This window comes from Nerophis ophidion, linkage group LG21, assembly GCF_033978795.1.
Source record: "Nerophis ophidion isolate RoL-2023_Sa linkage group LG21, RoL_Noph_v1.0, whole genome shotgun sequence".
Taxonomy (NCBI): Eukaryota; Metazoa; Chordata; class Actinopteri; order Syngnathiformes; family Syngnathidae; genus Nerophis; species Nerophis ophidion.
In genome coordinates this window covers 12,464,448-12,480,849 of record NC_084631.1, presented here as the reverse complement: position 1 = coordinate 12,480,849, position 16,402 = coordinate 12,464,448, and the positions used below count along the sequence as shown (strand labels likewise).

Below are 16,402 nucleotides of genomic sequence, written 5' to 3'. Positions count from 1 at the left end.
CCTGTAGTTTTACAAGAAACAGTTTTCTTTCTATGGTTTACAAGTACAAAAAATATGTTTTACTCAATTTGACTCTATACTGTAACACTCAATATGACAGTTATTAATTACTTAAAACATGACAGTTAATTTTAGTTAAAAAAAAAATAACTTGTGTCTTTGGAAACCTTACAAAATATCATTTTTTCTAGTAAAACTAACAAAGATAAATATCTCTAGGCATTATTAGCCATTTTGCACGTGTAGTTTAGAAGTTATGTTTGAATACATTTTTCATTACTTTTTTCGCATTATCTCAGGATTCTAAGAAAATTATTGTCATATTGAGTAAAAAAATACTTTTTGCATTTGCAAGATCTAAAAAAGCATATGTTTCGATTGAAACTCCCACAGATGCATTATTTCAGGCATTATTAGCCGTTTTTCATGTGTGGTTTAGAAGTTATGTTTAAATAACTGTAATATTGAGTGTTACAGTATAGAGTCATATTGAGTAAAACCTAATTTTTAAATTTGCAAACCATAGAAAAACAACTGTCTCTTTTAAAACTCACAAGGGTTCAATATCACTGGTATTTTTAGACATTTTGCACGTTTGGATAGTAAATTATCTTGGAATACATTTGTATTGCTCTTTTCGCATTATCTCAGGATTCTAAGATTATCATTGTCATATTGAATTAAAAATTACTTTTTGAATTTGCAAGATTTAAACAAGCATTTGTTTCGAGTAAAACTTTCAAAGATGCATTATTTCATTAATGTTTAGCCGTTTTTAATCTGTGGTTTAGAAGTTATGTTTAAAAAACTGTCATATTAAGTGTTACAGTATGCAGTCATATTGAGTAAAACCTAATTTTTGTACTTGCAAACCATAGAAAACAACTGTTTTGAGTTAAACTCACATGGATTCAATATCACAGGCATTTTTAGACATTTTACACATTTGGATTAGGAATTATGTTGGAATACATTTTTATTACTTTTTTTGCATTATCTCAGGATTCTAAGTACATTACTGTCAAAGTGAGTAAAACACTACTTTTTGTTTTTGCAAACCATACGAAATGTTTTTTTTTAGTAAAACTCTCAAAAATAAATTTCTTGAGGCATTATTAGACATTGTCCATGCGTATTTTTGGAGTTCTGTTTCAAAAACTGTCATATTGACTGTGATGGTATACTGTCATAGTGAGTAAAACCTACATTTTGTATTTGTGATCCTTTCCAAAATACCTGATTCTGGTAAAACTCACATAAATTCAATATTACAGGCTTTTTTCGACAGATTGTATGTTTGGTTTTGGAGTTATGTTTATCAACTTTTCATATTTAGTATGACAATTGTACTGTTATATTGAATAAAATAAACTAACTTCTCTCTTTTAAAACCTTATAAAAGATCATTTTACTAGTACAACTAACAAAGATTAATATAGATATTATAAGCCATTTTGTGTATTTTAAAAGTTATGATTGAATACATTTTTATTGGGTTTTTTTTGCATTATCTCGGGATTCTAAGAACATTATTGTCATATTGAGTAAAAAACTACTTTTTGCATTTGCAATATTTGAAGAAGCATTTGTTTGGAGTAAAACTCCCAACGATGCCTTATTTCAGGCATTATTAGCCATTTTCATTTGTGGTTTAGAAGTTATGTTTAAATAACTGTCATATTGAGTGTTACAGTATACAGTCATATTGAGTAAAACCTAAATATTGTATTTGCAAACCATATAAAAACAATTGTTTCTAGTTAAACTTACATGGATTCAATATCACAGGCATTTTTAGACATTTTGCACGTTTGGATTAGGAATTATGTTGGAATACATTTTTATTGCTTTTTTTCCGCATTATCTCAGGATGCTAAGTACATTCCTGTCAAATTGGGTAAAACAATTACTTTTTGTTTTTTGCAAACCTTACCTAATGTTTTTTTTTTTTTCCCAGTAAAACTCACAAAGATACATTTTTTCTGGCATTATTACACATTTTGCATGTGTATTTTTGGAGTTATGCTTCAAAAACTGTTATATTGAGTGTGACCGTATACTGTCATAATGAGTAAAACCTAGTTTTTGTATTTGTGAACCTTTCCAAAATACCTGATTCTGGTAAAATTCACATAAATTCAATATTACAGGCTTTTTAGACAGATTTTATGTTTGATTTTGGAGTTTTGTTTATAAACCTTTCATATTTAGTATGACTATTAAACTGTTATATTGAATAAAAACAACTAACTTGTGTCTTTGCAAACCTTGCAAACCATCATTTTACTAGTACAACTAACAAAGATAAATATCTTTAGGCATTATATGCCCTTTTGCATGTGTTGTTTAGAAGTTATGTTTGAATATAGTTTTATAAACTTCTTCGCATTATCTCAGGATTCTAAGACTATTATAGTCATATTGAGTAAAAAAACGACTTTTTGCATTTGCAAGATTTAAAAAAGCATATGTTTTGAGTAAAACTCCCAAAGATGGATTATTCCAGGCAACATTAGCCATTTTTCATCTGTAGTGTAGAAGTTATGTTTAAATAACTGTCATGTCATGTCATCATCATGGCGCCGATCAAGGTTGCCTCGGTGCTCTCGTGCGCTCTGTTTTGTTTATTTTTTTGCGAAAATTGTTTGTCCGCGTGCTCCTACACACGTGGAGCTACTGAACATCAGATCTATCACCCCTACGTTTTATTACCGGACATCTTAGCGCCAGCTGCGGATTTGGTCCACTGTTTGATCAAAAGAGGGAAACCACACCGAAGAGGAAAGAGAGCGGGCGCCCTCGTCCGTCCCCGCAGACGAGGATTACGCACGCCCTTGCCTGGCATCTATTTCTCCAACGTTTGCTCACTTGCCAATAAGATGGACGAGCTAGCGTTGCTGATGAGAAGAAACAAGGACTTTTCCTCATCTTGTGCTTCATGCTTCACGGAAACATGGTTGAGCGCGAGTGTTCCGGACATCGTGGTTCAACTGGAGGGCTTTCATCTTTTCTGCGCGGACCAAGATGCACGGCTCTGAGGCAAAAGAAGAGGCGGTGGAGTCTGCTTCTTTATCAACAACAAATGGTGTACAGACGTGACGCTGATATCCCAACACTGCTCTCCTGCTCTGGAATATCTTTTCATTCACTGTAAGCCCTTTTATTCACCGCTTGAGATTGTTTCATTCATTCTGGTGGCTGCCTACATACCGCCCAGCGCGGACGTGCGTGCGTGACGCTCAGCAGATTTTACACGTGAAACGGTCTTTTCTGGACTCCCTTCTTATCGTGCTTGGTGACTTTAACAAGGGAAATCTGAGCCAGGAATTACCCAAGTATAGACAATGTATTAAATGCCCGACCAAAGAGGAGAACATTTTGGATACACCACAGTAAGCAAGGCATATCATGCAGTCCCGCATGCTACCCTTGGACTATCAGATCACGTGATGGTGCACTTAATCCCTTCATACAAACAGAGACTGAAACTGACAAAACCTGTTATTAAGACCATTAAGTGTGTCACCGCTGAAGCTGTGGATGAGATGCGCGCATGTTTGGAGACGACAGACTGGGAGGCAATTGGAGCGGCCACAGACAATCTGGACGAGTATACGGACACTGTGACCTCATACGTACAATTCAATGAGGCGCGCATAATTCCAACGCGCACCAGAGCTTGTTACAACAACGACAAGCCCTGGTTCACACCCAAGCTTTGACAACTGCTCAAGAAAAAGGACACTGCGTGGAGGAGCGGGGACCAGAGTACCTACAGAAAAGCCAAGTACCACTTCAACAGGGAAGTGGAGAAAGCTAAATCTGTGTACTCTAACTGTCTACAGGAACAGTTCCGCTCCAATGACTCTGCAGCCGTGTGGAGAGGATTAAGGGCTCTTACGAACTATAACCGCAAAGTCCCCCCCCCCCTCCACCACTACCACCACCACCAACTCCAGCACTACATTAAAGGACTTAAAGGACTCCAAGGATATTATAGGACTCCAAGAACATCATAGGACTTCACCAAAGGCCCTCTCAATCCAAGAGGAGGATGTACGCCGGCAGTTCTTGAAGCTGAACACGCGGAAGGCCCCCGGGCCTGATGGTGTCTCCCCCTCCACCTTGAGACACTGTGCGGATCAGCTGGCTCCTGTCTTCACTGACATTTTTAACACCTCTCTGGAGCTGTGCCGTGTGCCGTCCTGTTTCAAGACCACCACCATCGTCCCTGCCCCCAAGAAAGCTCGGATCACAGGACTTAATGACTACAGGATGGTGGCGCTGACGTCTGTGGTCATGAAGTCCTTTGAGCGCTTGATCCTGCCCCACCTCAAAGACATCACCGCCCCCCACCTGGACCCACTGGAGTTCGCCTACAGAGCCAACAGGTCTGTGGATGATGCAGTGAACCTGGCCCTCCACTTCATCCTGGAGCATCTGGACTCCCCAGGAACCTACGCGAGGATCCTGTTTGTGGACTTCAGCTCTGCCTTCAATACCATCCTCCCTGGACTGCTACGAGACAAGCTTTACCAGCTCAGCGTGCCCGACTCCCTCTGCAGTTGGATTAATGACTTCCTGACAGACAGAAGACAGCAGGTGCGGCTGGGGAAGATTGTCTCAGACAGTCGAACCACTAACATTGGTACTCCTCAGGGCTGTGCACTTTCCCCCTGGCTCTTCTCCCTTTATACAAACTGCTGCACCTCCAGTCACCAGTCGGTGAAGCTGCTCAAGTTTGCGGATGACACTACTCTCATCAGGCTCATTTCGGGTGGCGACGAGTCTGTCTACAGGAGAAAGGTGGACTGGCTGGCTTCCTGGTGCAGCCTCAATAACCTGGAGCAGAACGCCCAGAAAAAAGTGGAGATGATCATGGACTTCAGGAAAGTCACAGCCCCACCATCGCCCCTCATCCTGATTGACTCTCCCACCCCCGTCTCCATTGTGGACTCCATCCGTTTCCTGGGTACTACCATCAGTGGGAGCCGACCATCAGCTCCCTCATGAAGAAGGCCCAGCAGAGGATGTACTTCCTGCGGCAGCTGAAAAAACCGAAAGTGCCTGACTAAGATGCTGGTGCAGTTCTACTCAGCAGTCATCGAGTCCATCCTCACCTCCTCCATCACTGTGTGTTTCCCCGGCGCCACAGTCCGGGACAAGCATCGACTGCAGCGCATGGTACATGCTGCTAAGAAGGTGATTAGCTGCAAACTCCCACCCCTCCAGGACCTGTTCTCCTCCAGGACCAGGAGGCGTGTGGGTCGGATCACAGCTGACTCTTCTCACCCTGGACACAAAATATTCTCCCCTCTTCCCTCAGGCAGGAGACTACGGTCTATCCAGACCCACACCTGCCGCCACCTAAACAGTTTTTCCCCTAGGCCATCAGACACGTGAACAATACCAGGATCTGATAGCTCAATTACAGCTCATGTTATTCTATTCTGTGTTATATGTCTTTTATGTTGCAAAATGGCGCCAGGTAAAATTCCTAGTTTGTGAACCCATTCTCAAACAATGGCATTAAAAACTTTTCTGATTCTGATTCTGATATTGAGTGTTACAGTATACAGTCATATTGAGTAAAACAAAATGTTTGTATTTGAAAACCACAGAAAAACAGCTGTTTCTAGTAAAAGTCACATGGATTCAATATCACAGGCATTTTTAGACATTTTGCACGTTTGGATTAGGAATTATGTTAAAATACAATTGTATTGCTTTTTTCACAGTATCTCAGGATTGTAAGTACATTCCTGTCAAATTGTGTAAAAAAATACTTTACCGAATGTTTTTTTCCAGTAAAACTCACAAAGATACATTTCTTCAGGCATTATTAGACATTTTGCATGTGTATTTTTTGGAGTTATGTTTCAAAAACTGTCATATTGAGTGTGACCGTATACCGTCATAGTGAGTAATACCTAATTTTTGTATTTGTAAACCTTTCCAAAATACCTGATTCTGGTAAAATTCACATAAATTCAATATTACAGGCTTTTTTTAGACAGATTTTATGTTTGGTTTTGGAGTTATGTTTATAAACCTTTCATATTTAGTATGACGATTATACTGTTATATTGAATAAAAAAAACTAATTTGTGTCTTTGCAAACCTTACAAAATATATTTTTTCCAGGACAACTAACAAAGATAAATATCTCAAGGCATTATTAGCCATTTTGCATTTGTTGTTTAGAAGTTCTGTTTCATTACATTTTTATTGCTTTTTTCGCATTATCTCAGGATTCTAAGAACATTACTGTCATATTGAATAAAAAACTACTTTTTGCATTTGCAAGATTTTAAAAAGCATATTTTTTGAGTAAAACTTCCAAAGATACATTATTTAAGGCATTATTAGCCATTTTTCATGTGTGGTCCAGGGGTTATGTTAAAATAATTGTCATATTGAGTGTTACAATATACATTCATATTGAGTAAAACCTATTTTTTGTATTTGCAAACCATAGAAAAACAACTGGTTCTAGTAAAGCTCCCATGGATTCAATATCACAGTCTTTTTTAGACATTTTGTACGTTTGGATTACATTTTCATTGCTTTTTTCGCATTATCTCAGGATTCTAAGTACATTACTGTCAAATTGAGTAAAAAACTACTTTTTGTTTTTGCAAACCTCACCAATTTTTTATTTTTTTTTCCCAGTAAAACTCACAAAGATATATTTTTTCAGGTAATATTAGACATTTTGCAAGTGTATTTTTGGAGTTATGTTTCAAAAACTCTCATATTGAGTGTGACCATATACTGTCATAATGAGTAAAACCTAATTTTTGTATTTGTGAACTTTTCCAAAATACCTGATTCTGGTCGAATTCACATAAATTCAATATTACAGGCTTTTTTTAGACAGGTTTTATGTTTGGTTATGTTTACAAACCTTTGCTATTTAGTATGACAATTATAATTTTATATTGAATAAAAAAAATAATGACTTGTTTCTTTGCAAACCTTACAAAAGATTATTTTTCTAGTAAAACTAACAAAAATTAATATCTCCAGGCATTATTAGCCATTTTGCATGTGTAGTCTAGAAGTCATGTTTGAATACATTTTTATAGTTTTTTTTTCGCATTGTCTCATGATTCTAAGAACATTATTGTCATATTGAATAAAAAACTACTTTTGGAATCATGGAATCAATCATGGAATCAATATCAGGCATATTTAGACATTTTGCACGTCTTGATTAGAAATTATGTTGGTGCGGAGAGAAGCAGCCGACGGGCCGACAGCGGGCGTACAGAGGCGTTCTGGACCAAGATGGAGGCCAGGAGGCGGGGCAGGCGGCGGCGAGGAGAGGCGTGACGCACGCAGAGCGGCAGCGGAACGGCAATCGGAGTCAGGTGCGTAAGACACACACCTGCTTACAATCTGCTCCTAGACTTTAAGAACAGGTGAAGGGGGCACGATCGGGATAGAGGGACAGGGAAGGAAACCACGGCAGCCCGACCATGAGCCAGAGATCACACCAAGTTGAGTCCCCGCCACCGACGCAGCAGGCGAGCACCGAAAGGTGCAGCGCGACCAGGAAGAGGAACCGGCGCACTAGAAATGGGCGCGCCCGACTGGCCCGAAGAAAGGTTGTTCGAACCAAAAAATGTGAATCAAACCTGCTACGATGTGTCATGTGTCCAGTGTCACCCCAAACCACACGAGGATGGCTGGCAGTCCGTCACATTGGCGCCCAACAAAAGACACTATTGGAAGCGGAGGACGATGATGTCATCTGGGCTCTCGTGGCAAGTTACACCAGGCTGCTTGAGAAAAAAAATCAGGAAACCCAGATGATGCTAGCTTTTTTGGAGACGACAAAAGAAGAAGCCAAGAACGCCGGTGTCGAGGCCATCTACTGGGAGGCGGGACTGGAGAGGCGACATTAGCGGCGACCAACCACCAGAGCGAGCTGTTGGCCAAAAATAAGGAGAACGAGTGCCCCCCGGAAGAAGAATTATACATTGAAGATATTTATGTTAATGAAGATTACGGTAAGAAGACTATGAAGAAGTTTTTGATGAAGAAATTTACGTTGAGAATGAAGTTTACTTTAATGGTGAAATCTACGTTGATGATGAAGTTTATGTTGAGGATGAAATTACGACGATGATGAAGATGACGATGATGATAAAATGTATGTTAAAGAAGAAAATGAAGAAGAAAATAATTGAAGAAATTCTGGAAGATAAAGAAGATGAAGATGATGAAAATGAAGAAGAAATTAAAGATGAAGACAAAGTCGAAGAACCTCCAGAAATTGAGAGAAAAGAAGAATTACTTGGAGAAATACAAGTAGAGAACGGAGAAGGCAAAGAGGACAGAAAAAAACTTAAACGAGAAGAAGTAACTCAAGCAATTGAAAAAGAAGAAATAATTGAAGAATTGCTGGAAAATGATGAAGACGAACAGGAAGAGGAAGAAATTGAGGATGAAGATGAGGTTGGAAAAGCTCAAGAAATTGAGAAAGAAATTATTGGAGAAATGCAAGAAAAGGAAGAAGAGGTCGAATAGGACAAGGAAAGACTCACAGAGGACAAGGAGAAAGACATTCTTGGAGAAATGCAAGAAAAGGACGAAGAGGACAAGGAAGTACTCAGAAGACAAGGAGAAAGACATTCTTTGAGAAATGCAAGAAAAGAAAGAAGAGGACCAAGAGGACAAGGAAAGACTCACAGAGGACAAGGAGATAGAAATTCTTGGAGAAATGCAAGAAAAGGAAGAAGAGGACGAATAGGACATGGAAAGACCCACGGAAGACAAAGAAAAGAAAGACAAAGGAATCAGAGGGCCGCAGCAATTTTTTTCCCACTCCTGGAAGAAAAGGTGGGGGGGAGTATGCTCGGCCGGACTGGGGCCCGGTCTCAAACTGGCGGGGGAGGTCTGTGAAAAGATGCAGCCAACGGGCTGACAGCGGGCGGACAGAGGCGTTCTGGACCAAGATGGAGGCCAGGAGGCGGGGCATGCGGCAGCGAGGAGAGGCGTGACGCACGCGGAGCGGCAGGAGAACAGCAATCAGAGTCAGGTGCGTAAGACACACACCTGCTCACAATCTGCGCATCTACTCCTAGACTTTAAGAGAGGCGAAGGGGGCAAGATTGGGAGAGAGAGACAGGGATGGAAACCACGGCAGCCCGACCACAAGCCCGACATAGAGATCACACCAAGATGAGTCCCCGCCACAGACGCAGCAGGCGAGCACCGAAAGGTGCAGCGCGACCAGGAATAGGAACCGGCGCACTAGAAATGGGTGCGCCCGACTTGCCCGAATTAAGGTTGTTTGAACCAATAAATGTGAGTCAAACCTGCTACAATGAGTCGTGTGTCCAGTGTCACCACAACCCACACGAGGACGGCTGGGAGTCCGTCACAGTTGGAATACATTTTTATTGCTTTTTTCGCATTATCTCAGGGTTCTACTCTCAAATTGAGTAAAACATTACTTTGTGTTTTTGCAATGTTTATGTGTGGTTTATAAGTTATGTTTAAACATCAATCAATGATTATTTATATAGCCCTAAATCACTAGTGTCTCAAAAGGCTGCACAAACCACAACACAAACCACTACAACATCCTCGATAGGGCCCACATAAGGACAAGGAAAACTCACACCCAGCGAGACTTTGGTGACAATGATGATTATGAGAAACCTTGGAGAGGACCTAACATGATACTGTGAAAGTTCAATCCATAGTGGATCCAACACAACTGTGAGAGTCCAGTCCAAAGCGGATCCAATACAGCAGCAAGAGTCCCGTCCACAGTGGAGCCAGTAGGAAACCATCCCAAGTGGAGGCGGATCAACAGCGCAGATGTGTCCCCAGCCGACACACAGGCGAGCTGTCCATCCTGGGTCCCGACTCTGGACGAGCGGTCCATCCTGGGTCCCGAATCTGGACTGCCAGTACTTCATCCATGGCCACCGGACCGGACCCCTTCCACAAGGGAGAGTGGAACAGAGGAGAAAAAGAAAAGAAACCACAGATCAACTGGTCTAAAAAGGGGCTCTATTTAAAGGCTAGAGTATACAAATGAGTTTTAAGGTGAGACTTAAATGCTACTACTGAGGTGGCATCTCGAACTGTTACCGGGAGGGCATTCTAGAGTACTGGAGCCCGAACGGAAAACGTTCTTTAGCCCGCAGACTTTTTTTGGCCTTTAGGAATCACTAAAGTGATTTGAACGCAGATTTCTTGCCGGGACATATGGTACAATACAATCGGCAAGATAGGCTGGAGCTACACCGTGTAGTATTTTATACATAAGTAGTAAAACCTTAATATTCACATTTTAAGTGCACAGGAAGCCAGTGCAGGTGAGCCAGTATAGGCGTAATATGATCAAACTTTCTTGTTCTTGTCAAAAGTCTAGCAGCCGCATTTTGTACCAACTGTAATATTTTAATGGGAGACTCGAAAATAATATGTTACAGTAATCGAGGCGAGACGTAACAAACGCATGGAAAATGATCTCAGTGTCGTTAGTGGACAAAATGGAGCGAATTTTAGGAATATTACGGAGATGAAAGAAGGCCGTTTTAGTAACGCTTTTAATGTGTGACTCAAAGGAGAGAGTTGGGTCGAAGATAATACCCAGAGTCTTTACAGACTCCATCCATCCATCCATCATCTTCCGCTTATCCGAGGTCGGGTCGCGGGGGCAACAGCCTAAGCAGGGAAACCCAGACTTCCCTCTCCCCAGCCACTTCGTCTAGCTCTTCCCGGGGGATCCCGAGGCGTTCCCAGGCCAGCCGGGAGACATAGTCTTCCCAACGTGTCCTGGGTCTTCCCCGTGGCCTCCTACCGGTTGGACGTGCCCTAAACACCTCCCTAGGGAGGCGTTCGGGTGGCATCCTGACCAGATGCCCGAACCACCTCATCTGGCTCCTCTCGATGTGGAGGAGCAGCGGCTTTACTTTGAGTTCCTCCCGGATGGCAGAGCTTCTCACCCTATCTCTAAGGGAGAGCCCCGCCACACGGCGGAGGAAACTCATTTCGGCCGCTTGTACCCGTGATCTTATCCTTTCGGTCATGACCCAAAGCTCATGACCATAGGTGAGGATGGGAACGTAGATCGACCGGTAAATTGAGAGCTTTGCCTTCCGGCTCAGCTCCTTCTTCACCACAACGGACCGGTACAACGTCCGCATTACTGAAGACGCCGCACCGATCCGCCTGTCGATCTCACGATCCACTCTTCCCTCACTCGTGAACAAGACTCCTAGGTACTTGAACTCCTCCACTTGGGGCAGGGTCTCCTCCCCAACCCGGAGATGGCACTCCACTCTTTTCCGGGCGAGAACCATGGACTCGGACTTGGAGGTGCTGTATCTCATTCCGGTCGCTTCACACTCGACTGCGAACCGATCCAGCGAGAGCTGAAGATCCCGGTCAGATGAAGCCATCAGGACCACATCATCTGCAAAAAGCAGAGACCTAATCCTGCGGTTACCAAACCGGAACCCCTCAACGCCTTGACTGCGCCTAGAAATTCTGTCCATAAAAGTTATGAACAGAATCAGTGACAAAGGACAGCCTTGGCGGAGTCCAACCCTCACTGGAAATGTGTTCGACTTACTGCCGGCAATGCGGACCAAGCTCTGGCACTGATCGTACAGGGAACGGACCGCCACAATAAGACAGTCCGATACCCCATACTCTCTGAGCACTCCCCACAGGACTTCCCGAGGGACACGGTCGAATGCCTTCTCCAAGTCCACAAAGCACATGTAGACTGGTTGGGCAAACTCCCATGCACCCTCAAGAACCCTGCCGAGAGAATAGAGCTGGTCCACAGTTCCACGACCAGGACGAAAACCACACTGTTCCTCCTAAATCCGAGGTTCAACTATCCGACGTAGCCTCCTCTCCTATGAGCCAAAAGGACCCGATAGGACTCCTTCTTCAGCTTGACGGCATCCCTCACCGCTGGTGTCCACCAAGGGGTTTTAGGATTGCCGCCCCGACAGGCACCAATTACCTTGCGGCCACAGCTCCGATCTGCCGCCTCGACAATAGAGGTGCGGAACATGGTCCACTCGGACTCAATGTCCAGCACCTCTCTCGTGACATGTTCAAAGTTCTTCCGGAGGTGGGAATTGAAACTTTGTCTGACAGGGGACTCTGCCAGACGTTCCCAGCAGACCCTCACAATGCGTTTGGGCCTCCCAGGTCTGTCCGGCATCCTCCCCCACCATCGCAGCCAACTCACCACCAGGTGGTGATCGGTAGAAAGCTCCGCCCCTCTCTTCACCCGAGTGTCCATAACATGAGGCCGCAAATCCGATGACACAACTACAAAGTCGATCATGGAACTGCGGCCTAGGGTGTCCTGGTGCCAAGTGCACATATGGACACCCTTATGTTTGAACATGGTGTTTGTTATGGACAAACTGTGACGAGCACAAAAGTCCAATAACAAAACACCACTCGGGTTCAGATCCGTGCGGCCATTCTTCCCAATCACGCCTCTCCAGGTTTCACTGTCGTTGCCAACGTGAGCGTTGAAGTCTCCCAGTAGGACAAGGGAATCACCCGGGGGGGCACTTTCCAGTACTCCCTCGAGCGTTCCCAAAAAGGGTGGGTACTCTGAACTGCTGTTTGGTGCATAAGCACAAACAACAGTCAGGACCCGTCCCCCCACCCGAAGGCGGAGGGAGGCTACCCTTTCGTCCACCGGGTTGAACTCCAACGTACAGGCTTTGAGCCGGGGGGAAACAAGAATTACCACCCCAGCCCGTCGCCTCTCACTGCCGGCAACGCCAGAGTGGAAGAGGGTCCAATCCCTCTCGAGAGAAGTGGTTCCAGAGCCCTTGCTGTGCGTCGAAGTGAGTCCGACTATATCCAGCCGGAATTTCTCGACTTCGCGCACTAGCTCAGGCTCTTTCCCCCCCAGTGACATGACGTTCCACGTCCCAAGAGCTAGCTTCTGTAGCCGAGGATCGGACCGCCAAGTGCCCTGCCTTCGGCTGTCGCCCAGCTCACAATGCACCCGACCTCTATGGCCCCTGCTATGGGTGGTGAGCCCATTGGAGGGGTGACCCACGTTGCCTCTTCGGGCTGTGCCCGGCCGGGCCCCATGGGAACAGGCCCGGCCACCAGGCGCTCGCCATCGTGCCCCACCTCCGGGCCTGGCTCCAGAGGGGGGCCCCGGTGACCCGCGTCCGGGCGAGGGAAATCTGGGTCCATGATGTTTCTTCTTCATAAAGGTCTTCGAGCTGCTCTTTGTCTGATCCCTCACCTAGAACCTGTTTGCCTTGGGAGACCCTACCAGGGGGCTTTATGCCCCCGGACAACATAGCTCCTAGGATCATTGGGACACGCAAACTCCTCTACCTTTACAGAGTCGCCTTGTTTAATTGTTTGGTTGTCAAATGTTAAAGTTGTATTATTAAATAGAGGTCTGTGTCTAGCAGGACCGATAATCAGCATTTCCGTTTCTTTGGCGTTGAGTTGCAAAAAGTTAGCGGACATCCATTGTTTAATTTCATTAAGACACGCTTCCAGCTGACTACAATCCGGCATGTTGGTCAGCTTTAGGGGCATGTAGAGTTGGGTGTTATCAGCATAACAGTGAAAGCTAACACAGTATTTGCGTATGATGTCACCTAGCGGCAGCATGTAGATGCTGAAGAGTGCAGGGCCAAGGACCACACGTTACCTTAACATAGTCCGAGGTCACATTGTTATGGGAGACGCACTGCATCCTGTCAGTAAGATAGGAGTTAAACCAAGACAGGGCTAAGTCTGAAATACCAATTTGTGTTTTGATACGCTCTAATAAAATATTATGATCGACAGTATCAAAAGCAGCGCTAAGATGGAGGGGCAGCAATATTGATGACGCATCAGAATCCATCGTTGGCAATAGATCATTAGTCATTTTTGCGAGGGTTGTCTCCGTAGAATGATTTGCCTTGAAACCGTTTTGAAAGGTTTCACATGGATCGTTGGACGCTAAGTGTTCATTTGGCTGCTCTGCAACAATTTTTTCGAGGATTTTTGAAATAAAGGGAATGTGGTAGTTTACTATGAGGTCAGGATCGAGGTTAGGTCTTTTTAGAATGCAAGGGGAACAGTGCCAGAGGAAAGTCATAAGTTTATAAAATCTAGCACTGATGGACCTAATAATACAAAGAGCTCCTTGATAAGTTTCCCAGGAAGTGGGTCAAGTAAACATGTTGTTTGTTTTATTCCATTTACACGTTGTAACATTTCTTCTAATGTTATTTCCTCAAAACGAGAGAGACTATTTTGGAGGACAGTATCCGCCGTATATACAGTCGTATCTGTGTTAATAAAACCCAGTTGTAGCTGGAACGCATTGTCTTTAATCTCCTTTTTAATGACTTTAATTTTCTTATTAAAGAATTTCAGAAAGTCTTCTGCAGAGTGGGTGGAGCTACTGGAAGGAGTCCCTTGTTGGGTTAGTGATGATACCGTACTACACAAAAATTTAGGATTGTTTTTATTAAGGTGGATGAAATTTGAGTAATATTTAGCTAAGGTAAGCATGCGTTTATAAGTTATTAAACTTTCACTCCATGCTTGATGGTGCACCTCAAGTTTAGTCATGCGCCATTTGCGTTCCAGCTTTCTACATAATAATGTTTGAGCTCTAGTTTCTTCTGTAAACCATGGGGTCCTTTTTGGAGCCTTTTTTAACTTCACCGGTGCTATACTATCAATGGTTTCGCGCAGGGCGTCGTTAAAGTTGTTAGTGAAGTTATCAATAGAGCCCATATACTTTGGGAATGGTGCCAGTAGGTCAGCAAGAGCTGTCGTTGTGGCAGCATTAATGTTGCGGCCGCTATAGCAGTTATTATTATTATTAGCTTGCCGAAAATGAATCTGAACCTCAAATTTTTTAAGGTAATGATCGGACATTACTTTAGTATACGGGAGTATCATAACTTTGGAAACCCTGAAAAGCACTAGGTCTATCGTATTACCGTTGCGATGCGTGTGTTCATTGAGTATTTTTGTAAGACCACAGCTAGCAATTATAGTCTGGAGCGCCACGCACGGTGGGTCCAATGGGGTATTCATATGGATATTAAAGTCCTGTTACGTCTTCAAGGGCGCATGGCTTCGATTGTTGTGTTCCTCTGCAACGCAGGAAGCAAGCAGGAGTAGTATTGCAAGGAGAAGAAACACGAGAACGTAAATGTTGCCTTCAGCAAACATTGACCCAGCAACTATTGCTGGGTGACAGCACACTATAAAGGGAGGTGATGAACCAAAACACCTGGTGGGAAAACTAATTGCAAAACTAAGACAGCACACTATAAAGGGAGGTGATGAACCAAAACACCTGGTGGGAAAACTAATTGCAAAACTAAGACAGCACACTATAAAGGGAGGTGATGAACCAAAACACCTGGTGGGAAAACTAATTGCAAAACTAAGACAGTTGAGGAGAATTAGTGCCCATGTAAACCGACAGTAAACAGGAAAAGAGGGTGCACACAGGAAACAGACTAACATAGAAAAACTACCAAACATAAATCATGCCATGACCCGGGTAACAGGTCATGACATAACCCCCCCCCCCAACCCCCCACCCCCCCCCCCCCCCTTAAGGGGCGGGTTCCAGACGTCCCAAACTAAAATGCCTCCCCCCCAGAAAAAAATAACGGAATAAGTCCAAAGTCAAGGGAGGGCGGAGGGAGGACTTGGCGGTGGGCCGCCAGGCCATGTGTCCCCGAAGCCACCGGGGACAAGCCAGGTGGCGGCGGCGAGTAGATTTCCGCCGCAATGGTCGAGGCGGGCGACCTCGGAACAGCCATGTCAGCGTCCGTTGAGGAGGTGGACGGGACTGGCGCCAGAACCTCAGCTGTCTTTGAGTCCTGCACCCAAGTCCTGGGCGTCGCTGCTGTTGGCGCCAAAGGCGCCCATGAGTAGTCCAGGGATGAGGAAGTGGGAAGCGCCGTGGTTCGGCCTGCTGGACACGAGGAGGTGAGCGGCGCTGTGGTGTGGTCCCGCCGGACACAAGGAGGTGCTGGTGTGGGTTCCAGCCTTTGACCAAGTGCTGGTGTGGGCTCCAGCCTTTGAGGAGGTGCTGGTGTGGGAACAAGCCTTTGAGCAGGTGTCGGCGTAGGTGGAGCTAGAGGCGGAGCAGGCAGCTCGTCTGTCGGCGTGGGCAGAACCAGAGATGGCTCGTCTGTCGGCGTGGGTGGAGCCAGAGGCGGAGCAGACGGCTCGTCTGTCGGCGTGGGCAGAGCCAGAGGCGGAGCAGACGGCTCAACTGTTGGCGTGGGCGGAGCAGACGGCTCGTCTGTCGGCATCGGCGGAGCCAGAGGCAGCTCCTCTATTGGCATGGGCGGAGTCAGAGGCGGAGCAGACGGCTCGTCTGTTGGCGTGGGCGGCTCCAGAGGCGGAT

At 44.6% G+C, this 16,402-nt stretch overlaps 1 long non-coding RNA gene across 1 annotated transcript in view; it reads right to left on the bottom strand.

Annotated features, from left to right (window-relative positions):
- LOC133539447 (uncharacterized) overlaps nt 1-7,847 on the bottom strand; it is a 32,353-nt gene extending 24,506 nt beyond the window's left edge. The window contains exon 1 of the long non-coding RNA XR_009803384.1: nt 7,641-7,847. This is a non-coding gene — a long non-coding RNA (uncharacterized LOC133539447). The remainder of the gene's footprint in view (nt 1-7,640) is intronic.
- Between the last annotated feature and the right edge of the window lie 8,555 nt (nt 7,848-16,402).